This window comes from Heterodontus francisci, chromosome 42 (genome assembly GCF_036365525.1).
Source record: "Heterodontus francisci isolate sHetFra1 chromosome 42, sHetFra1.hap1, whole genome shotgun sequence".
Classification (NCBI taxonomy): domain Eukaryota; kingdom Metazoa; phylum Chordata; class Chondrichthyes; order Heterodontiformes; family Heterodontidae; genus Heterodontus; species Heterodontus francisci.
In genome coordinates this window covers 8,934,164-8,954,110 of record NC_090412.1, presented here as the reverse complement: position 1 = coordinate 8,954,110, position 19,947 = coordinate 8,934,164, and the positions used below count along the sequence as shown (strand labels likewise).

Here is a 19,947-nt window from a genome sequence, read left to right as displayed (position 1 = left end):
CTTAGTCCCCTATTATTAAGTAGCTGGCATGACCATTAGTTGGAAATTGACCCTACTATTGGACAATTATTTTTTTAAACTGTGACCCAGTGACATACCAACTTAACTCTGCAGTGGGACCTTTGAATGTTGACACACTGCCGTGTAGCTCTATATGAACTTGCAAAAGACAGTGGCGTAGATTTATTTTTCTGTTGCAGACACTGGGTTATCATTGCAGCTGACAGATCTTATCATTATGAACTGCAGTGGATGTAATGTGCTGGTGGGTCAGCAAGTCCAATGGCAGAGATCTGACAACCTTGATGATTCTCCCTGGGGTTTTCTGAAGACCCTTGGGGTCTCTTTCTTCCCTCACCCCCTTGACAGTGAGAACTCATTCTTTAACGTGCAGTAGATGAATGACTACTTTTTAGCAGAGAATTTGGTTTGTGTATTCATTGTAGCGCAGGACTTCATGCAATGGATTCCAGCAGACCATAGAGGATAGTTTCCAGGTGAAGTGAAGTGACTCCTCTCTTTTCAGTCACCCCCTTCAACCCCTCGCCACATCCCCCAAACACTCCCTCCCTATCCAAGTGTGCCCAGATGCTTGTTACTAGAACTTGTAAGTCAATTCCAATTCTGACATCCCTGATTTTCATCGCTCCAACATTGGCGGCCACTCCTTCAGCTGCCTGGGCATAATGCTCCGGAATTCTCTCCCAAAACCTCCCCCTCCTCCTTAAAACCTACCTCTGACCAAGCTTTTGGTCACCTGTCCGAATATCTCCTTCACCGTGAAGTGCCTTGGGACATTTTATTGCATTGAAGGTGCCATATAATTGCAAGTAGTTGTGTGTGGTATTAATAAGTTGAGTTACTTCCGCATAGATTGCAACTTTTAAAGCTTTTAAAATGAAGTTATTGGGACTCGTGATTCTTGTATTGAGAGGAATTTTAAGAAAACTATAAAGTTCTGCTCCATTAGATCATCTCGACTTTTGGGTGAGGCATTTCAGTTTTTCTGCCGGGTTGGTAACCTGGTGGAGCAGACTGCCTGCCTGTCGGAGAACCAGTTTTCCTTTCAGCACAATAAACTGACTGCCCCATTAAGCTCTTGGTCCTCTCTGCCTGCTTTTGGTGGACGTTAAAGATTCTGTTGCACTGCTCAAAAGAGATTCCCAGAATCTCAGCCAATAGTTCTTCCCTCAACCAACAATTCCAAAGACTAATTATATAACCGCTCATTCATCTCAATGCTGTTTAGTGGGATCTTGCTTTGCACGAGAGATTTGGCCATGTGTTCCTCCCTCAAGCAGCAGATGCCAAAAATTGACTAGCTAGTCATTGGTTCACATTCCTGTTTGTGGGATCTGCCTCTGCACGGAATGTCATACATAAATAACAGTTGCTGCTCTTTGAGACGGTTCCTTTGAGACATTCTTGAAAGATGCCTATAAGATGCTATGCAAACGAAAGCCTTTGTTTTATAGTTTGCTTTGATTGTGCCCCCCCCCCCCAACTTTCCCATTAGCAGCCTCATTGCTTTGCAAAATTGTTGCAGCATTGCTGATTGTTTAAGATGTTGCTGGTTGCCAACAAGTGAACAATTTAGTGCTCTTTTAGTAATTAGATTTAATTAGAAGTTGAGGATTTTGATATTGTCAGTAATCAAGGGTTAATGATTAATTACAGCAGGAGATACCTGCAGCGACAAGCAGGCAATGAAATCCAGTGTTGAAGCTTATTCCCATGGTTACAGAGCAGCATTATGGTCTGGTTCCATCTGCTGGACAACAGTGGGGGTGTGGGTCAGCAGGTCACTGCCATCGTCCTGTATATTGCGAGGCAGAGGCCAGCGGACAAAAGAATTTGTAAATTGCTTTCATGTCAAATTGAAGCTGAAGGGTGTAGACAGGACTCGATGCATCAAGAGCGACCCCTCCCCCAGAAAACCTGTTTTAAAAACTGTCCTGCACCTTTGCAGCATCTTGACAAAGGAAAACGTGATTCACGCACTTAATTTTGGGTCTTGAATCAACACGACCTCCCCTCTCCCTTTGAATAGCAGAAATGGAAGAGAATGGCTAAGAGAATATGCCTGGAGTTGCTGCACGCAGTTAATGGTAGGTTTGCCAATCTTTTCTACCAGTCTGTCCTGCTTTAACTCTTTTCCTGATGGCTTGTCGAGGCTGAAAATGCAGCTTCCATCAGTAGCAGTGTTGAGAAGCGTTGAGGGGCACTATCACCCTGAAACTATGCTGAGGAGTTAAATCGCTGCGGATTATGTTTCCGCCTCCTCCCCTCTACTATTAGCATGCAAATCAGCTTGAGTGCAGGCTTTGCTGAAAGTGAAATGAAGTTTACAGCGAAGGGCCAGGAACTTATGGGAGCTTTTTTAAAAAATGATTTCCTCTCAGGCACTGACAATCCAATGTGTGCCCTCCCAGGATTGATGGGACTTAAACTGCTTGTTTGTGTCAACTAGTCTCCCTGAAAGATAAAGGTCTGTGACTCTGCTGGGATACCGAGTGGCGTTTTAGGACAGGACCTTGTCGAAACCTTGTCTTGGCTGTTTTCCACGAAATATGTGATCAAAAATCTATACTCTTGTGAAAAAGTGATTATCTGTCAGGTAACAGAAATTGTTTTTTAAATTCTGAATCTTTTCTTAAGTTTTCCTTTGCTGAAGCCTTTCTGCATAAAGAAATGTGCTACATGGCTTGAAAAACAAATCTAGCATGAAAATCCTAACTGCTACACAGTTTTGCATTGAGCAGGGCGTAGTAACGCTGGCTGTACACATTGTTGTGAATGAGCAATCCTGCCAGAGAGTAGTGTTGCCTGGGTCTAAGGGTCAAAGCCTGCCTTCCCCGATCCAATAGGATGACTTCACGTGGATGGTATGTGCAAGATTAGTGTCACATTTATCAGCTCTTTTCACGAGCTGGTCTCAGCTGCAAAAATTGTAAAGACGGTCCTGAATTTGTATGTGATTGTGTGCGTGGTCAGGTAGAGGCTGTTGTTCTTGGCAAGTTCTCCCTTGGTTTGACAGAATGGATGTACTTTTTCTCTCTGCTTTCCCTGTGGCTTGATGCTCACCAGAGGAGGCTGGAAATCAGCTTGTGGGGGAAAAGGCTGTGTTGCTGTGATCTCTCCAACTGATACTTGGCATAGGCGGTAAGTTGGATTGACTCGAGGGCTGTTTTAATTCCAAAAGGCATTGCCTGCGGTGAGTTAGGCTGCGCGCACGGCATTTTGAGTAGATTATTTTTTAATGCTTACTGTGCTCTGTGCAGGAGCAGTGCTTCCTTATCCCCCCATTTTGCCTGCGTGTCAAACATTGGGCTGTAGTCACTTTATGACTTAATTTGGTGACCCTTTGCCTCTTTGGAGCTGGCACAGGTCAGGAGCTGTGTTGATTTCTGTTTGGATACTGTTAATGGGCCTGCGTGTTTTCCCCTTGATTAATGGAGATCTGACAGCATTGTCGACTTTATTGTGACTACTGCAAGGCAGGACAGAACTGCCTCCGAGCCTCTCTGTTGAATTCATAATTTGCATTTAACTCTTTACTAGCGGTATTTTGTGACTGGAGCTTCTCCAAGAGTTGATTTGCAACTTCTGTTTTGTGCACTCAAGTTTCAATCCAGTTAAACAGATTCACCAGCACAATTCCGAGCATTCCTGCTGTCTTCTTGGTGATGGGTTAATATTTAGTTTTGGGGTCATGCTAAACGGGCATGTTCTGATGCTGTTGTAAAATGACACAGGTTCGGTATACAAAGGTCCTCCTTTAAGTGTGAGTTGTTTTTATTTAAAAATGGGGAGGAGAGGGATCAATCATCGTGCTATCTCTGAAGGTGCAGTGCTGTGGTTTTATTCCAGTAACTTGTCCGAGAAATCTTATTTACTACTGTGCCGGCACTAAGCTATAAAGGGCAGTGGAAATATGCAACTCTCCTCCCTCCAGAAAAGCTATTGAGGCTGTGGGTCAATTAACAATTTCAGTACTGAGCTTGCTAGATTTTTGTTAGGCAAGGGTATTAAGGGTTATGGAAATGAGATGCATAGATGGAGTTAAAATGCAGATCAACCATGTTCAAAATGAATGGCAGGACAGGCTTGAGGGGCTGAATGACCTGTTCCTATGACTGACACCATTCCAGGTATGATGTCGTGCTAGTGCACTTTCAGAAGGGATTGTTGCTGCTTTGTTTTATTAACCGTGTGTGAGGTGATATATTAGTGCTGATCTCAGAACTCAAGTCAAAGTTGTATCTACGTAAGTAGCCAGATTACGTTGAACAATGGTTTAGATCCATGTTCAAGAAAGCAAAGAGTTTGATGAAAGTATGACTTACAGAAAAGCATTGAAAACCAAAAACAGTGTTAATAAAGCATACAGTATCCTAGGCTTTATGAATAGGGGCATAGAGTACAAGAACAAGGAGATTATGCTCAACTTGTATAAAATCCTGGCTCGGCCTCAACTGGAGTATTGCGTCCAGTTCTGGGCGCCACGCTTTAGGAAAGATGTGTAGGCGTTGGAAAGATTCATGAGAATGGTCCCAGGGACGGGGAACTTCAGTTACGTGGGTAGATTGGAGATGTTGGGACTGTTTTCCTTGGAGAAGAGAAGGTTGAGAGGAGATTTGTTAGAGGTGTTCAAAATCGTGAGGGGTCTGGACAGATAAGATAGGGAAAAGCTGTTCCCATTGGTGGAAGGATCGAGAACGAGAGGGCGCAGATTTAAGGTGATTGGCAAAAGAAGCAATGGCGACATGAGGAAAAACCTTTTCACTCAGCGAGTGGTTAAGATCTGGAGTGCTCTGTCTGAGAGTGTGGTGGAGGCAGGTTCAATCGAGGCATTCAAGGGGGAATTAGACAGTTAGATGAAAAGGAAGAATGTGCAAGGTTACATAGAGAAGGCGGAGGAATGGCACTAAGTGAATTGCTCATTTGGAGAGCTGATGCGCACACAATGGGCCGAATGGCTGCCTTCTGTGCTGTAGCAATTCTGAGTGTTATTCGACAGTGTGTTAGCTGAGGACAAGAGTAGACTGTGGTAGGTGGTGACAGTTCTCATATATTACACACAATATTTTAATACAGCCTTATATAATAACCAGCCTGATGAAATGCAACTTATTTTACAGAACATTGCCCATTCTTGTAAACCTGACAGGTAAAATTAGTGAGGTTAAAATATGGTAGCCAAAATGTTGGACGCTGATAATACAACAACTTTCATTTATATAGCACTTTTAATGTAGTAAAACGTCCCAAGGCACTTCACAGGAACGTTATCAAAAACCATTCTGCACTAAGTCACATAGGAGACATTAGGATAGGTGACCAAAAGCTTGGCCAAAGAGGTAGGTTTTAAAGAGCACCTTCAGGTAGGGAAGAGAGGAGGAGAGGTTTAGGGAAGGAATTCTAGAGCTTGGGGTCTAGGCAGTTGAAAAGAGAAACTAACATGGAAACTCAACAGCCCTTGGGTTGCCTTGCCCCTCCTTAGACCGAGGACACCATAGGCAATTGCAGTGCGTCCACTGGATACCCTGACATGATTGACGATCTCAGCAATGATCAAGGTCGAAGCTGAGTCCTTCCCAGTCACTGGCCCAACGACATCTGGATGACCTGTTTGGGGACATAAGCTTCAAAGTAGAGTTGGGCCTTCAAAGGGTGATGTCAGGAAGCACTCCTTCACACAAAGGGTATTGGAAATCTGGAACACAGTTCCCCAAATAGCTGCTGAAGCTGGGGGACAATTAAAAGATTGTCAGAACTGAGATTGATAGATTGCTGTTCATCAAGGGTGTTATTAAGGGTTATGGATCCAATGCACTAGATGGAGTTCAGATGTGGATCAGCCCTGATCTGATTATACGGCAGAACAGGCTCGAAAGGCTGAATGGCCTCCTGCTATTCTTACATTTTGATCTTATTGCGACTGAAATGGGAAACCAAGGAAGAGCATGTGCAAGTACTGAGCAGCACAATGTTCTCGCAGAGCGTAACACTTCACACACAGTAAGTCCCCATTTCAGTCTTTGTATGTTGTATCAACATAGTTTTCACGGGATACCAGGAAGCACTGCACATGGTTTTCTGAAAAGAGGTTGTAATACAGCCAAGAACTAACTGCTGGATTTTAGTCATCCTGCTTTTGACATCAATTTCAGCAAGACAGATATCGGCATTTTTTTGTTTCATTCATTGCATTGTGCTTGCAGGCCAGTGGTGATAAGATTGGCATCTCACTTTAGGTTTGTGCTGCTGTCAGTTATTTCAATCTTGCCTGGATGCTCAGATCCATATGTACGTCAACACAGGTACAAATATATTTGAACTGACGGTGATTTAATACTGATTGAATGTTTGAACAGTGCCGGTCTGAACAGTGCAGGTGTGAAGATCTGGATTGCTTATGTTTTGTGCTTTGGATAAGCCCTAGATTTGGAAGCGTTGCATAAATGATCAAGCCCAATCGGTCAGTGATCATTTTTTTTTTTGGAGTAGTGGCGGAGACTTTGGTATAATCTGTGATTTATTTAATTAACCAGGTGTCATTAAAACATGTGAAAGTCAAGTGTTGTTGTCATTAACTGCCTTGCTCCAATTCACATCCGCCAGTCCTATGTCTCAACTCTACTCTTCTGATGGTGTAGCCTCTCCACTCTGTTCCACCACCTCAGCCCTGCGTTATAAAACTCTCTCCCTTACCCCTCTCCTTCTTGCTGTTTGTCTCCCCACCTTGGAAAGCCTTCTCAATAGGCTGCTCTTGGCCTCGCCTTCAATTACCTGCTCTACGCAGAGAACGAAGGAACAGGAGGAGGCCATTCAGCTCCTCGAGCCTGGCCCTACCATTCAATTAGATCATTGCTGACCTTTGTTAACTCCATTTACCCATCTTAGTCCCGTAACCCTCAATACCCTTGCCTAAACAAAGATCTATCAATATCAGTTTTTAAATTTTCATTTGACCTGCAGCTTCAACAGCTTTTTGGGGGAGAGAGTTCACATTGTTCTGGATTCCCCACTTCACCCCCACTCCCGAAAGAAATAGGGTAGATAGAGAGAAACTATCAACTCTTTTAATCATCTTAAAGACCTTGATTGGGTAATTAAGAGTCTGTTTGCTTTCCAGTTGATGTGAGAAGGTGGAATGTGTAAGGATTGATGTATTGGGCAACTAATGGGGGCAGGGAGATTGGAGGCAAGAGGTCATGTGATGAATAGTCCAGGAATACATCCAACCATAGTAAGCAGCTCTGAACCTACTAAATGACTCGTGAATAACTGCAAACGACAAAGGAGCATTGGAGTTTTCCAATGTGTCTTACTGATTCAGGAACCAGGTTACAAGATCATTGGCTCGGAGAGCAGAAGAGCCCAAACTGACTTTTAGATTTGGTCTTTACATAATAGACAGGCTTGCCAAGTCTTGATAGCCTACGAGAGCAACGAGACAACACTGTGAGAGGGAGGGAGTCTCAGCTGTGTCAGAAGTGGGTTCCCTTATGGGACAAGTGGTATTCATAGTATCGCAGGAGTTGTTTGTGGTCTGAGTTAGCTTTCCTGGCCAAGGAGGGATGGGAAATTTCTGAAATCTAAAATGAAAGGCTTCTCTCAGAAACCATTTGGAGCCTTGGTGAGAATTGCTGACTGGCACGGTGGGTGTTTTATGCAGCCATGTATCGAACATTAACATTTGATTAGATTTGCTCTGACGAATCTCCTGTATGACCTTTGCCCTCCAGCCATCTTGATGCTGAGGTGAAGGAGGGAAGCTCTCTTGATAGTTACTGAGCTTTTGGTGTTTTTGATCCTTTGCGGAGTCCAAAGTAACCCCATGGTATTACACCAGTGATACACTCTAGTGCCATCAGCGTGTCCTTAAAACTCCAAATGACTTAATATTTAAAGTAAATCAGTCAGTCCTCTAGTCAGCTAGCTCATGGTGTGAATTCATTAGAATCTTTTCTTTTTGTGGCACAAATGATAAATGAGATTTGACTTTTGCTGATAGCAGTCATTAACGGATCGGGTCAGATTGTCAGCCGTGCTTTTCTCAGGGAATGATGTCACGCGTCTTGCTACTGCTCCCCGATGTAGAATCATAGAATGAAACAGCACAGAAGGAGGCCATTCAGCCCATCTTAGCTGTGCTGGCTCTTTGAAAGAGCTATCCAATTAATTGAACTTACTCCTGCTCTGTCCCCATTGCCCTGCGAATCTAGGAGTTGGGCCTGTGTTTTGAGTATCTATTATTTTTCTTACCACAGAGCAAGCCTCTTCTGTTTCATTGAGAAGCCAAATATCTATTTTTATGAAATCTAATTTTAAAAAATCCCTCCTATGTTGATATTTCCGGCTTCCTGTGTATTTTTGGCCAGTATTAACAAGCTGTCTGATGATGATGTAATCTGGACTGTATGTGGGAAAACTTATTTTCCCCTCCCCCAAAGGCTGTGCAGAAAATGCATTAAAAATAATAATTAATTGATGCAAGGTAGTGAATATTGGAGTCTTGTTCAGTGTGCGCAGAAATTACTTTGGGGGTCCTGGAGAGTTCCTTTAATTACTACAATTTGGCCTTCCGTCTTGTAAAGACTTTCTTTGAACATCAAAAGATGATCAGCCTTGTCAAAAGTCCTTTTGTTTCCAATGAGAATAATGCCTGCTTTCTAATTGGCATTTTCCAACCAGTCCCACGGTGTTTAGTTGCATTTTTTGTTGTTGCGCTTTTTAGCGTGTTTGTTTCCTTGAGTTGTACTTTATTTCTTCAATAATTGTCAAATGCAGAAGGTGAGGTAAGGGGGGGTGGTAGAGAAAAAGAAATCACAAACGTTCTTTTATCCCTTTGGTGTTTGGTCAACAAGCTTTGAATAATCCATTCGCTGCTTACTCGACTGTTGGGCTTTTTATGGAGAAGCTAATTTATAGGTGTGACTTTTCCCTGTAGGTTTCAGAATTGCCCTTATATATTCATTTATGCTTTCCCGCATTCCTTGTTTTACATTTGAAAGGAACAGTTCAGGTTGAAAATATATTTATCGTGCTCCCCAGTAATGGGCATTAGATGTGGAGCTGAATAATGTGTCCCTTTGGTGGTTAGTAAGTCACTGGGCCGAACAAGAGGCAGAATTGTGCCCGAGGCAGAAAATGGGTTGCAAGACAATAAAAGCTATTTTAATACCACGACTGAAGTTTACGTGGTGTAAAAAGGGATGGCACACTGCCCACAACCTCTCAATATTAGTGAAAATGGTGACAAATTGCATTTATATTGCACTTCTAACATAGTGAAACATCCCACGATGCTTCACAGGAGTGTTACCAAACACAACCTGCCACTGAGCTACATCAGGCGATATTAAGATATTGAACCAGAGAAATGTATCAAGAGTAAAGACCCCAAGAATGTGTGCTACTTGTTTTGGGGCTGGACAAGTCACCCAGAGCTCGAGTTCAAGTTCCATCCTGAAATTTTTTTTATTCATTCACAAGTTATGTTCATGGCTGGCAAGGCCAGCAGTTATTAACCATCCCTATACAACTGAGTGGCTTTCTCTGCCATTTCAGAGTTATCCACATTGCTGTGGGTCTCGAGTCACATATAGGCCAGACAGGGTATGGATGGCAGATTTTCTTCCCTACAGGACTTTAGTGAGCAAAATTGTTTTTTTTAATACAACAGTCCGACAGTTTTGTGGTCACCATTACTGATACTAGATTTTTGTTCTAGATTTATTTAATAAGTTGAATTTAAGTTACCCAGCTGCCGTGGTGGGATTTGAATTCGCGTCTCCAAATCTTTAGCCCAGAACTCTGATTACTCGTCCAGTAACATAACCACTATCCTTTTGTTCTCCCTCATTTGAATACATCTGGTATCTTTTTGGGTTGTTACCAGCCATGATGGCTGCCAGACTGTTTTCTTGAAACAGAACTGGTTTACAAATTTCCTTCAGGGAAAGGGAGCCTGCTGTCCCTTTATAAATATATATTGATATCAAGATAAGACAGTCACTAATAAATCCAATAAGGAATTCAGGAGGAACTTCTTTACTGGGGGACTAGTTAGAATTTGGAACCACATGGAGTGGTTCATGTGAATAGCTTAGATTGGTTTGAAGTGAAGTTGTGTGAACACATGGGAGAAAGGAATGGAAGCATATGTTGATAGGGTGCGATGAAGTCGCGTGGGAGGAGGCTTGTGTGCAACAAAAGCCAACATGGATCTCTGTGCTGTAAAATTCTACCTCATCTGGTCTGGCCTACCTGTGACTGTTGTCCTGTTGATGCCCTCTGAGGTCCCTGGCATGCCACCCCCTTCTCAGGATAACTGGAGATGGGAAATGCATGCGATCCTGCCCTCGTCATTCACATCCTCAGATGTTTCCATGGCTACGGTTCCTGAGTCAGAGAAACTTTTTTTTTTCTGGGTTTTGCGTTTAACTCACTTAGGACAAATTTTAAAACTATGTTCCTTTGTTCCTGGTCTTACTGTAGAAGGAATTTACAGGCAAGCAATATAGAGAGTAAGTTACGGTCAGCCACACTGGTGAAATAGCAATCAGGATACCCCAAGGCGTGGAAAATTGTTAACCTTACTGAAAATGAAACTAGCAATTCTGTAACTTGAGGTTTTCAGTGAAGAAGCTGCTGAATGAGAGCATTACATCCCTGGATGCAGTATTTTCAAGTCACCATTTGACCAATTGCTGGAGTTATAGATAGAACGTACAGCACAGAAATGGGCCATTCTGCCCAACTGGCCCATGCTGGGCCTTATGCTCCACACTAGCCTCCCCCCACCCCTCTTCATCTCACTCTATTAGCATGTCCTTCTATTCACAGTGACTACACTTCAGAAATACTTTACCGGCTGTAAAGCACTTTGGGTCGTCCAGTAGTTGTGAAAGGCGCTAAATGCAAGTCTGTCTTTTTCCCCTCGTACACTTAACTAGTTTCCTCTTAAATGTATCCCCGCTTTTCACCTCAACCACTCCATCTAGTAGCACGTTCCACATTCTAGCCACCCTCTGGGTAGTGAAGTTTCACCAGAAGGCTAAGTTCAGGTTATTTTCTGATTCTTGCCTTCAATTCTTTCGAGCACTTTGTTTTCTTTCTGTCTTCCGGAGTCTTCTCTCTTTCTGCCCTGTAACATGCTTGGCATTGATTGTACATTCCCAAAGCCAATTAGCATGGAAACCTTGGAACACTGTAAATGGGAGGGCGCCAAGTATCATGCTCGAGCAGGACCATTATCAGCCAGTCAAGCTGAGATGTAGTGGCTGTGCTAATAAGGCTCGCACACCAGGATTGAGACTGAGAATGCTGAATGAATAAGTTTAGATCAATAATATTTAAATCCACCCTTGATAAAGAAGACAAAGTTGCAGCATTTTAGTCATGTGGTAGCACGGAGAAACACGCATTGGGAGGTGATCTTGAATGTTGTTTTAGACATGGTGAGGAATGTACATCAAGGCAGAAATGGGAATTGGGAATAAACTAGTTGTAGCTGAAGTGAAGGCATCGGCTGCCTCTCTTGGGTGAACAAGAGGCCATCACAATGCCAAGCTCAGTGGTACCTTGACTTAAACTCCATGCAAGGACACATCTCAATGGTGGCTGCCGAGGCGCACCTTCCTATTCTTCTGGGTGTTTCAGGAGTGTAATTGCTTCAGTGTAGACCAGAGATTTTCTCTTCCTACTTCCCTGGCCTGTACAGCTAAGCAAGTGCATCATCCTACAAGTGGAGCGACTGAATAAATTGATGTAACTGTAAATGGTGTTTGTCATTCTCGGGCTGCAGTACTGAAGTTAAGCGCCAAGGTTCATGAGAGACACGTTGATTTTCCAGTTGGACGGCAAAGACGTTCATAGTACCGGGAAACTGGGAATTATAGCCCAACTGCTTAAGTCCTTTTTTGTAATTAATACATTTCAGAGTGAGAAAAAGAACATTTTTATCATAAGCATGGTTTTTGATTTTGCTAAGTAGGTTGTGTTTTGGATCCAAATTGGCTCTAACTTTAGCCCAGTGTGTGAGTAGTACTGTCATCTCTTGGTCAGTAGGACATAAATTCAACCCCACCTCCCAAGACTTGACCTTATAATCTAAGCCAACATTCCCGGTGCAGCACTGAAGGAGTTGAACCAAGTCTCCATCTGCCCCCTCAAGTGGATGTGAAAAAATCCTATGCCACTATTTCAAGGAAGAGTAAGAGAGTTCTTATCACTCAACCAACGTCGCTAAGAACAGAAATGAAAACAGAAAATGCTGGAAGTACTATTGACCTGAAACGTTAACTCTGCTTCTCGCTCCACAGATGCTGCCTCACCTGCTGAGTATTTCCAGCATTTTCTGTTATTTCAGATTGCCAGCATCTGCAGTATTTTACTTTTGTATCACTTAGCTTGTCATTTACCTCATTGCTGTTTGTGGGAGCTTGCTGTGAGCAAACTGGCTGCTTCATTTTTATGCATTACAACAGTGACTACACTTCAAAAACACTCCATTGGCTGTAAATTGCGTTGGGACATTCTGAGATGGTGAAAGGTGCTATATAAATGCAAGTCTTTCTTTATAAATAACTAGCAAAAAAAAGCATAACCAACAGCAAATACTCAATGTAAAATATTAAACATAACTCCTGATGTGGTAAAAGTAACTATTGGGAGCATGGATACTTGAACAGATCAAACAAAACCTCGTGTGACCTTCCAGCTACCAAAATGAAGAAGCCACGTTTTATTTAGATCAGGGACAGGTGGCCAGTGGTGGGGGAGGGGTCACTCAAGCTGCCTACCCCTCTTCCGCCGCCTAGTCCGTGCCCAGGTTGCCCTGGAGATGGAGCACGTGGTGCCCGCCAGTACGCTCGAGGCCTTCTGCGGCTAGTTTGTTTTAGGGGACACAAGCAACAGTATTATTTACTTTATAAGTTTCCTTTGTTTTATAGTTTAACTTTCTATTAGTTGGACCTCTAAGTGTTAAGTTGGATGACACTGGTTTTGTTAAGAAAAGGCAGACCCTGTTTGAACAGTAAAGGCAATGAGACAAGCAATTCAGACATGGTTTCGTTCGTTGCTCACAAAGTCATTGTGAATGTAACAGTTTGTTGACAACACATACAAGCTTTGTAGGTAGGGTTGATCAAAATTCATAAAAGATAATGGTTAAACAAAGAAAAAACACTAAAGCACATATCGTGCCTTTTCACAACCGAATGATGTCCCAAAGTGCTTCACAGCCAATGAAGTACTTTTGAAGTGTCGTAATGTAAGGAAACATGGCAACCGAATTTGTGCACAGCAAGCTCCCAGAAACAGCCAAAAAATAAACAACCACATCATCTGTGTTCAATGTAGGTTGAGAGAGAAACTATTGGCCAGGACACCGGGGAGAAGTCCCCTGCTTGTCTTCAAAATAGTGCTATGGGATCTTTTAGGTCCACCTGAGAGGCTGACAGGGCCTTGGTTTAATACCACTAGTTGCTCTGGTCTGTGTATTAATTGTTAGCTCTCAGGGTGCAACTTTGCACGGGCAGAGTTTAGAAAAAGACAGCTTCTTGTCGTGGGCAAAAGGCAACAGCTTTGCATGGGTTAAATCAGGAACAGGAGGAGGCCAATCAGCCCCTCAAACATGTTCTGTCATTTGTTTAGATCATGGCTGATCTACATGTTGAATCCATCTACCTGCCTTCGCTCCATCACCCTTAATATCCTTGCCTAACAAAACTCATTGACACTGTGTGACACAAGTGGATGTCAGGGGTGTCTCAGCATTTATAGCAGGGACATAGGAGTTGTGTATTGGAGACCCGCACAGAAAGAGGTAAATAAAACATCATGTTATGCTGAAGTGAATGGCCTGCAAACCTGGACTGTTTGAAAATGATCGGTGTCATTTCTCTGCTGAAGTTCGATCTAAATCGATTATAAAATGAAATCTTAGCAAGAGGGGAAATTGGACCAGTGTTCAATTGTGACCTTCCAGTACGGGAGCTCTTCCTTGGTTTATGATGACACCCCTGATTGAAACTGTTCCTAATGTTGCCATGCAATATGGATTAGTTACTAGGCTCTGGTGCAAGCGGGCAGGAGCCTTGCCTGTCAGCAGTGAGTTTCTCACTGTACCAGTCTTGTGTGTAGTACGTGTCTGAAATGCCAGCTCCAGTGATGGGGCTAAACCAACATCAAAGACCCTTCAAATCCCATACATACATAGCATTAGCATACGTGCATGTCTTTGCCTGTCTCTGTGTCTGTCTGTCTTTGCATGTCTCTGTGTATCTCTGCCTGTGTGTGCCTGACTCTGTGTGAACTATTTTGGTTACATTTCTGCAGTCTTTTGCATCGTTGCGGGTAATTGCGATGTCTGTCGCATACTGCTGATGAGATGTTTTCCTGTGTGTCACACCTCCTTGGCATGACCGCTGACCCAGATTGTAGGGAGGAATCTGTTGTACTCATGTTACTCCTTGTCTCTGCCAGTTGTTGTTTTTGTTGCCCTGTTGTATGCTATTCAGTGTGCATCAGTTAGGTTTTTGTTTACAAAGTAGTTACCAGGCTAGTGCTGATTAGATGGTGTTGCTCGGTCCCTTTTTGATGCTCGCCTGTCTTCAGGAAGCTGGGAACTTGCACTGCGATTGACGAATTCTGACAGCTAATATTATCATAATTACCCATATTTCAATATGGTACTGGTGTCTGTGATCTATCCTCGACATGCTTCAAGCTGCCACCACATTAACATGACAGCCGGGTGAGATTATTTGCTGAATGCCACTTGCTGTTTAATTCATGTAGAAACTGTCGATGATATGAACCAGGAGATAAGATTGCTGCTTTATAAACATTTTTAAGCAGCCTTCTAGGCCACTGATTTGTGATTTGCTCAGAATAATGAACAGATTGGAATTTTGGGATCCAAAAAAACAACAGCGAACATCCCAAAATCCCGTGTAATCTGACTGATTCAGCCACCATAAAATATTGCACTTATTTACAGCACAGGAACCGGCCATTCATTCAGTTCAACTGATCCATGCTGGTGTTTGTGCTCCACAGGAGCCTTCTCGCACCTCTCTTCGCCTCACCCCGTCAACATATCCTTTTATTCCTTTCTCCCTTGTCTTATCTAGCTTCTGCATAAATGCAACAAAAACAGAAAATCCCTGAAATACTCAGCCGGTCAGGCAGCATCTGTGGAGAGAGAAACAGAGTTAATGTTTCCGGCCAAGTATTTCAAGCATTTTCTGTTTTTATTTCAGATCTCCAAGATCTGTGGTATTTTGCATTTACATTCCCTTAACTGCATTCCTGCTGTTCTGCGCGTTTGTGAATTCCACATTCTGATCACTTGCTGAGTAAAGAGATTTCTCCTGAATTTTTTATTGGATTTATTAGTGACTATCTTATATTTATGGCCCCTGGTTCTGTCCTGTGAGTGGAAACATCTTCTCTATGTCTACCCTGTCAAATCCTTTTATAATCTGAAGGCCTCTTAAGGTGTTAAAGGAAAGGGAAAATTCATTCTACGGGGAAGGGTACTTGAAGTTACTGATCATTTATCACTGATCAGCTCGGGTGCAGATCCTGCTGACCTATCTAAGATTTTGAATGCTGCCTGTAAGTCAACAGCTTGGTAACGTCGGTGAGTTTGACTCGCTGCAGTTGTGACAACAACAACTTGCATTTATATAGTGCCTTTAATATAGTTAAAACATCCCGAGATACTTCACAGGTGTGATTGAAATACAAAATTTGATCCCAAACCACACAGAGTTAGTAGGACAGGTACTCAAAAGATTGGTCAAAGGTAGATTTTTTTTTTTCCCAAGAGCATCTTTAAAGGAGGAGAGGGAGATGGAAAGGTTTAGAGAGGGAATTCCAGAGCCGAGGGCCTAGGCAGCTGGAAGGCACAGCCGCCAGTGGTAGAGTGATGACAATTGGGGAGGTGTAAGAGGCCAGAATTGGCGGAGCGCAGAGATCTCAGAGGGTTTTAGGACTGGAGGAGGTGAGAAGATGGGGAGGGGTGAGACCGTGGAGGGATTTGAAAACAAGGATGAGAATTGTTAAATCGAAGCACTGCCGGACTGGGAACGTGCAAGGGTCCCAGCTCGGATCCACACTGCACACTACACCGTACCTCCTCCCAAATGTCGCATAACTTTTCTGACAACTCCCCACTTACTCATCCTGTTCAGCCACTGCATTATATTAAAACAGGCCAGCTACTTTTCAGGGCTGAGCCACAGGAATAGGTCAGCTCTGAATGCCGTCTGATGGTTCCAGTTATACACAGAGTAATGCCGGGAGAGTTGTTTTTTTTTAATGGGTCAGATTTATTATAACTTCAGAGGAATTCCAATGTTGTGCCAAACCAGCCAACTGGGCAGATGAACTCAACTATAAATATCGGATCAGGTGTAAATTCCAGAATTGTGTATATTAATCTTTACTTCCTTTTAAAAACGGCACTTTAAAGAAACACAGGGAAGCTGACCTAAGACACTCGTTTATCTGAGCTGTCTTACGCATTTCTAATATATCCCAGATTGTCCCGAATAGTTACATGGGTGGCTAGGTGGATAATCTGTTGTGTGCAGTCCCCGTTCTGTGTACTCCCTCAGGAATCCAGTAAACATTTCCTGTTCAGTTTTGTATGTGTGTTTATGCTGTGCAAAGACTGAAGTTAATGACGCCTTTATAAAATTGCTCGATAATCTGAAGTGTGGGCTGTAATCATGTGTAAAAGTGTAACCCAAGACCAAAATAATAACTGAAACTACAATTTATATTCCCTCCCACTTTTAAACACAATAATCCATTTGTTTCAGTTTTATGTGAGTCATTGTAATAACCTCCAAACTGATTCACATCTCCACTTCATGGCACAGTTGCACATTAAGTGTACTAATTGTCCCATTCTGTCATCAGATTGAAAACAATTCTTATCCTTGTTTTCAAAACCCTCCGAGGCCTCTCCTCTCCCTATCTCTGTAACCTCCTCCAGCCCGACAGCCCTTTGAGATCACTGCACTCCTCCAATTCTGTCCTCTTAAGCATCCCCAATTTTCATCGCCCCCATCAATGGTGGGCGTGCCTTCAGCTGCCTGAGCACTAAGCTCTGGAATTTCCTCCCTCAACCTCTCTGCCTCTCGACCCCTCTCTGCACCTTTAAGACACTCAAAGCATTTTTAAAAATTCATTGTTGGGATGTGAATGTCGCTGGCAAAGCCAGCATTAATTGTCCATACCAAATTGCCCTTGAGCAGGTGATAGTGAGCCACCTACGATTGAGTGGCTTGCAAGGCCATTTCAGAGGGCAGTTGAGAGTCAACTACATTGCTGTGGGTCTGGAGGCACATATCAGCCAGACCAGATTTCCTCCCCTGAAAGACTTAAGTGAACCATTCCTCTTCGACCAAGCTTTTGGTCACCTGTTCACATATCTCTGTGGCTCAGCGTCAAATGTTGTTTGATAATTGGTCCTGAGAGGTTTTACTTCTTTATAGGCACTATATAAATGCATGTTATAGTAGCAGGAGGATGAGTCTAATTTGAGTGTACTTTTATGTTATGAAAGCACGGCACAGTGGCGCAGTGGTTAGCGCCGCAGCCTCACAGCTCCAGCGACCCGGGTTCTATTCTGGGTACTGCCTGTGCGGAGTTTGCAAGTTTTCCCTGTGACCGTGTGGGTTTTCGCCGGGTGCTCCGGTTTCCTCCCACAGCCAAAGACTTGCAGGTGATAGGTAAATTGGCCGTTGTAAATTGCCCCTAGTGTAGGTAGGCGGTAGGGAATATGGGATTACTGTAGGGTTAGTATAAATGGGCGGTTGTTGGTCGGCACAGACTCGGTGGGCCGAAGGGCCTGTTTCAGTGCTGTATCTCTAAATAAATAAATAAAATAAATATTGGTTCAGCAACTTAATCTGTAAGAGCCAGCCCTATTGAAGGATTTATCAGTGATGTGAGTTTTCAAGCGCACTTGTTGATCTAGTGTAACCATTGGTGGCGAATTTAGAAAATCTTTATCTTGTGTTAACTTGTACCTTGCACTACTCCACAATGTTTGTCTTTTAGCCAAATCTCTCGTTCGTTGCTTGGTTGGCTCCAGGAGTGTCCAGCTCCTTGCCCAAGTTGCTATCCCACCACAGGTGGACAACACAGGAAATGCAAGCAAGCTGCTCGACCAAGCCGGGCGTCACAGTCAAGTCCAGTCACCACCTCACGCTGTGTCCACAGCACAACTAACGTGCATTTATATAACACCTTTCACAACCTCAAGATGTCCCAAAGCGCACTGCAGCCGATTGCAGAAGTACTTTTCAAGTGTGGTCACTTTTGTAATGTAGGAAATGCAGCAGCCAATTTGCACACAGCAAGATCCCACAAACAGCAGTGTGATCATGGCCAGATAATCTATTTTTATAAAAGCAAAATACTGCAGATGCTGGAAATCTGAAATAAAAACAAGAAATGCTGGAAATACTCAGCAGGTCTGGCAGCATCTGTGGATAAGGGTGACCGACCTGAAAGCCTGGAATTCCCTCCCCAACACCATGTGGGAACACCATCGGCACAAGGGTCCGTGGGGGTCAAGGAGAGGGCCCACCATCAGCTTCTTGGGGCAACTAGGAACAGGCAACCAATCCACATTGCCCCACACCTTGAGAGTAGCCAAAGCAATAAATCAGCAAGCTAATTAATTGATGATGCTGTTCTGACTGAATGCTGGAGCATGTAACGATCGCAAATATAGGAACATGACAGCTAATTGAAGCATTGGTGCCCGTGTAGTAAACGTCAGTGGAATTTGCTCTGCAGATTGTGTCTCTCAGATGAGATGCCCTGGGGAAAATTTATTATGTTAAAGGTGCTGTGCAAATCCCAGTTCTTGTAATTTGGATGATGACCGTATTGGCAAAACTACCTGAGAAATCTTGAAGAAAAAAACCTAAAAATATGCAAAAATACCAAAAAGCTACTTCAATTTTCAGCTACCATTTATATTTTTAGTAAGCAGCTTGACTGTTTCCATATTTTATTTTGACTTTATCGATTTGTTCTTGCTGAGTTTCGTTGGGCTCCCCCACTTCCCTCAGCCTCTCTTGCTATGAAAATTGCCTTCAGATCTCCTGTAACATCAGCTACAGGCTGTCAACATCCTACCCTCTGCAGTATATTCTGGTCCCGCTGACATGTCTGTGGACTTGGCTTATCGGCCGCAATGCAGGCAGTGTAGCTTGACAATGGCCGTCTGTTTCAGCCAGACGGCTGCGGGAGAGTCACTGAGCTTGCGTGGCTTTGTTCCCAGCTCTCTAGCCTGTCACTGCCGCTTGAACCCGGGAGGAGGTCACGAAGGGTCAAGTTGCATGTTCCAAGTTAAATTGGCTGAATGGATTCAGGATGCTCAGTGATGATTGTGAAAGTGTGGAGCACCTCCTGAATTAACCAGCACTTAACCTGAGCTCTGATAAACTCAGCACACGGATACGCAGGTGAGAGGAAAGCGAGCAATGTAAATGAGAGTGCAAGGAGAGATTTGGGGCTGTTTTACTCAAAGGCTGATCAGTACATGGCATGGAAATTACAATTCAACAGCGACTACACTTCAGAAGTACTTCATTGATTTGTAAAGTGCTTTGCGAGGTTGTGAAAGGTGCTATGTAAATGCAAGTTTTTTTTTTGAAAATCGGATAACGGGAGAGGAGAACCTGGTATTATATATACAACAGTTGGATAATATGGGGGTGTCTGTTAAAAAAAAAAAAAGGCAGGTGGTCTTGCATTTCTATAGCGCCTTTCACAGCCTCAGGACATCCCAAAGCGCTTTACCGCCAATTAAGGTCTTTTCATTACTTTTCAAGTGTCGTTACTGTTGCCATATAGGAAATGCAGGAGCCAATTTGCACACAGCAAGCTCCCAAAAACAGCAAT

At 43.3% G+C, this 19,947-nt stretch overlaps 1 protein-coding gene across 12 annotated transcripts in view; it reads left to right on the top strand.

The window, feature by feature from the left end:
* The window catches only part of ndst2a (N-deacetylase/N-sulfotransferase (heparan glucosaminyl) 2a), a 480,630-nt gene that overhangs the window by 294,655 nt on the left and 166,028 nt on the right, over nt 1-19,947 (top strand). For 2 of the 12 annotated variants that reach the window (XM_068020519.1, XM_068020518.1), the window contains exon 1: nt 2,916-3,162. The exons of 9 other annotated variants lie outside the window; for them this stretch is intronic. The gene's annotated coding sequence lies outside the window, so the exon portion shown is untranslated. Of the gene's footprint in view, nt 1-2,336; nt 2,618-2,915; nt 3,163-19,947 lie in introns of those variants that run through there. One more of the 12 variants, XM_068020520.1, reaches the window with a different exon arrangement.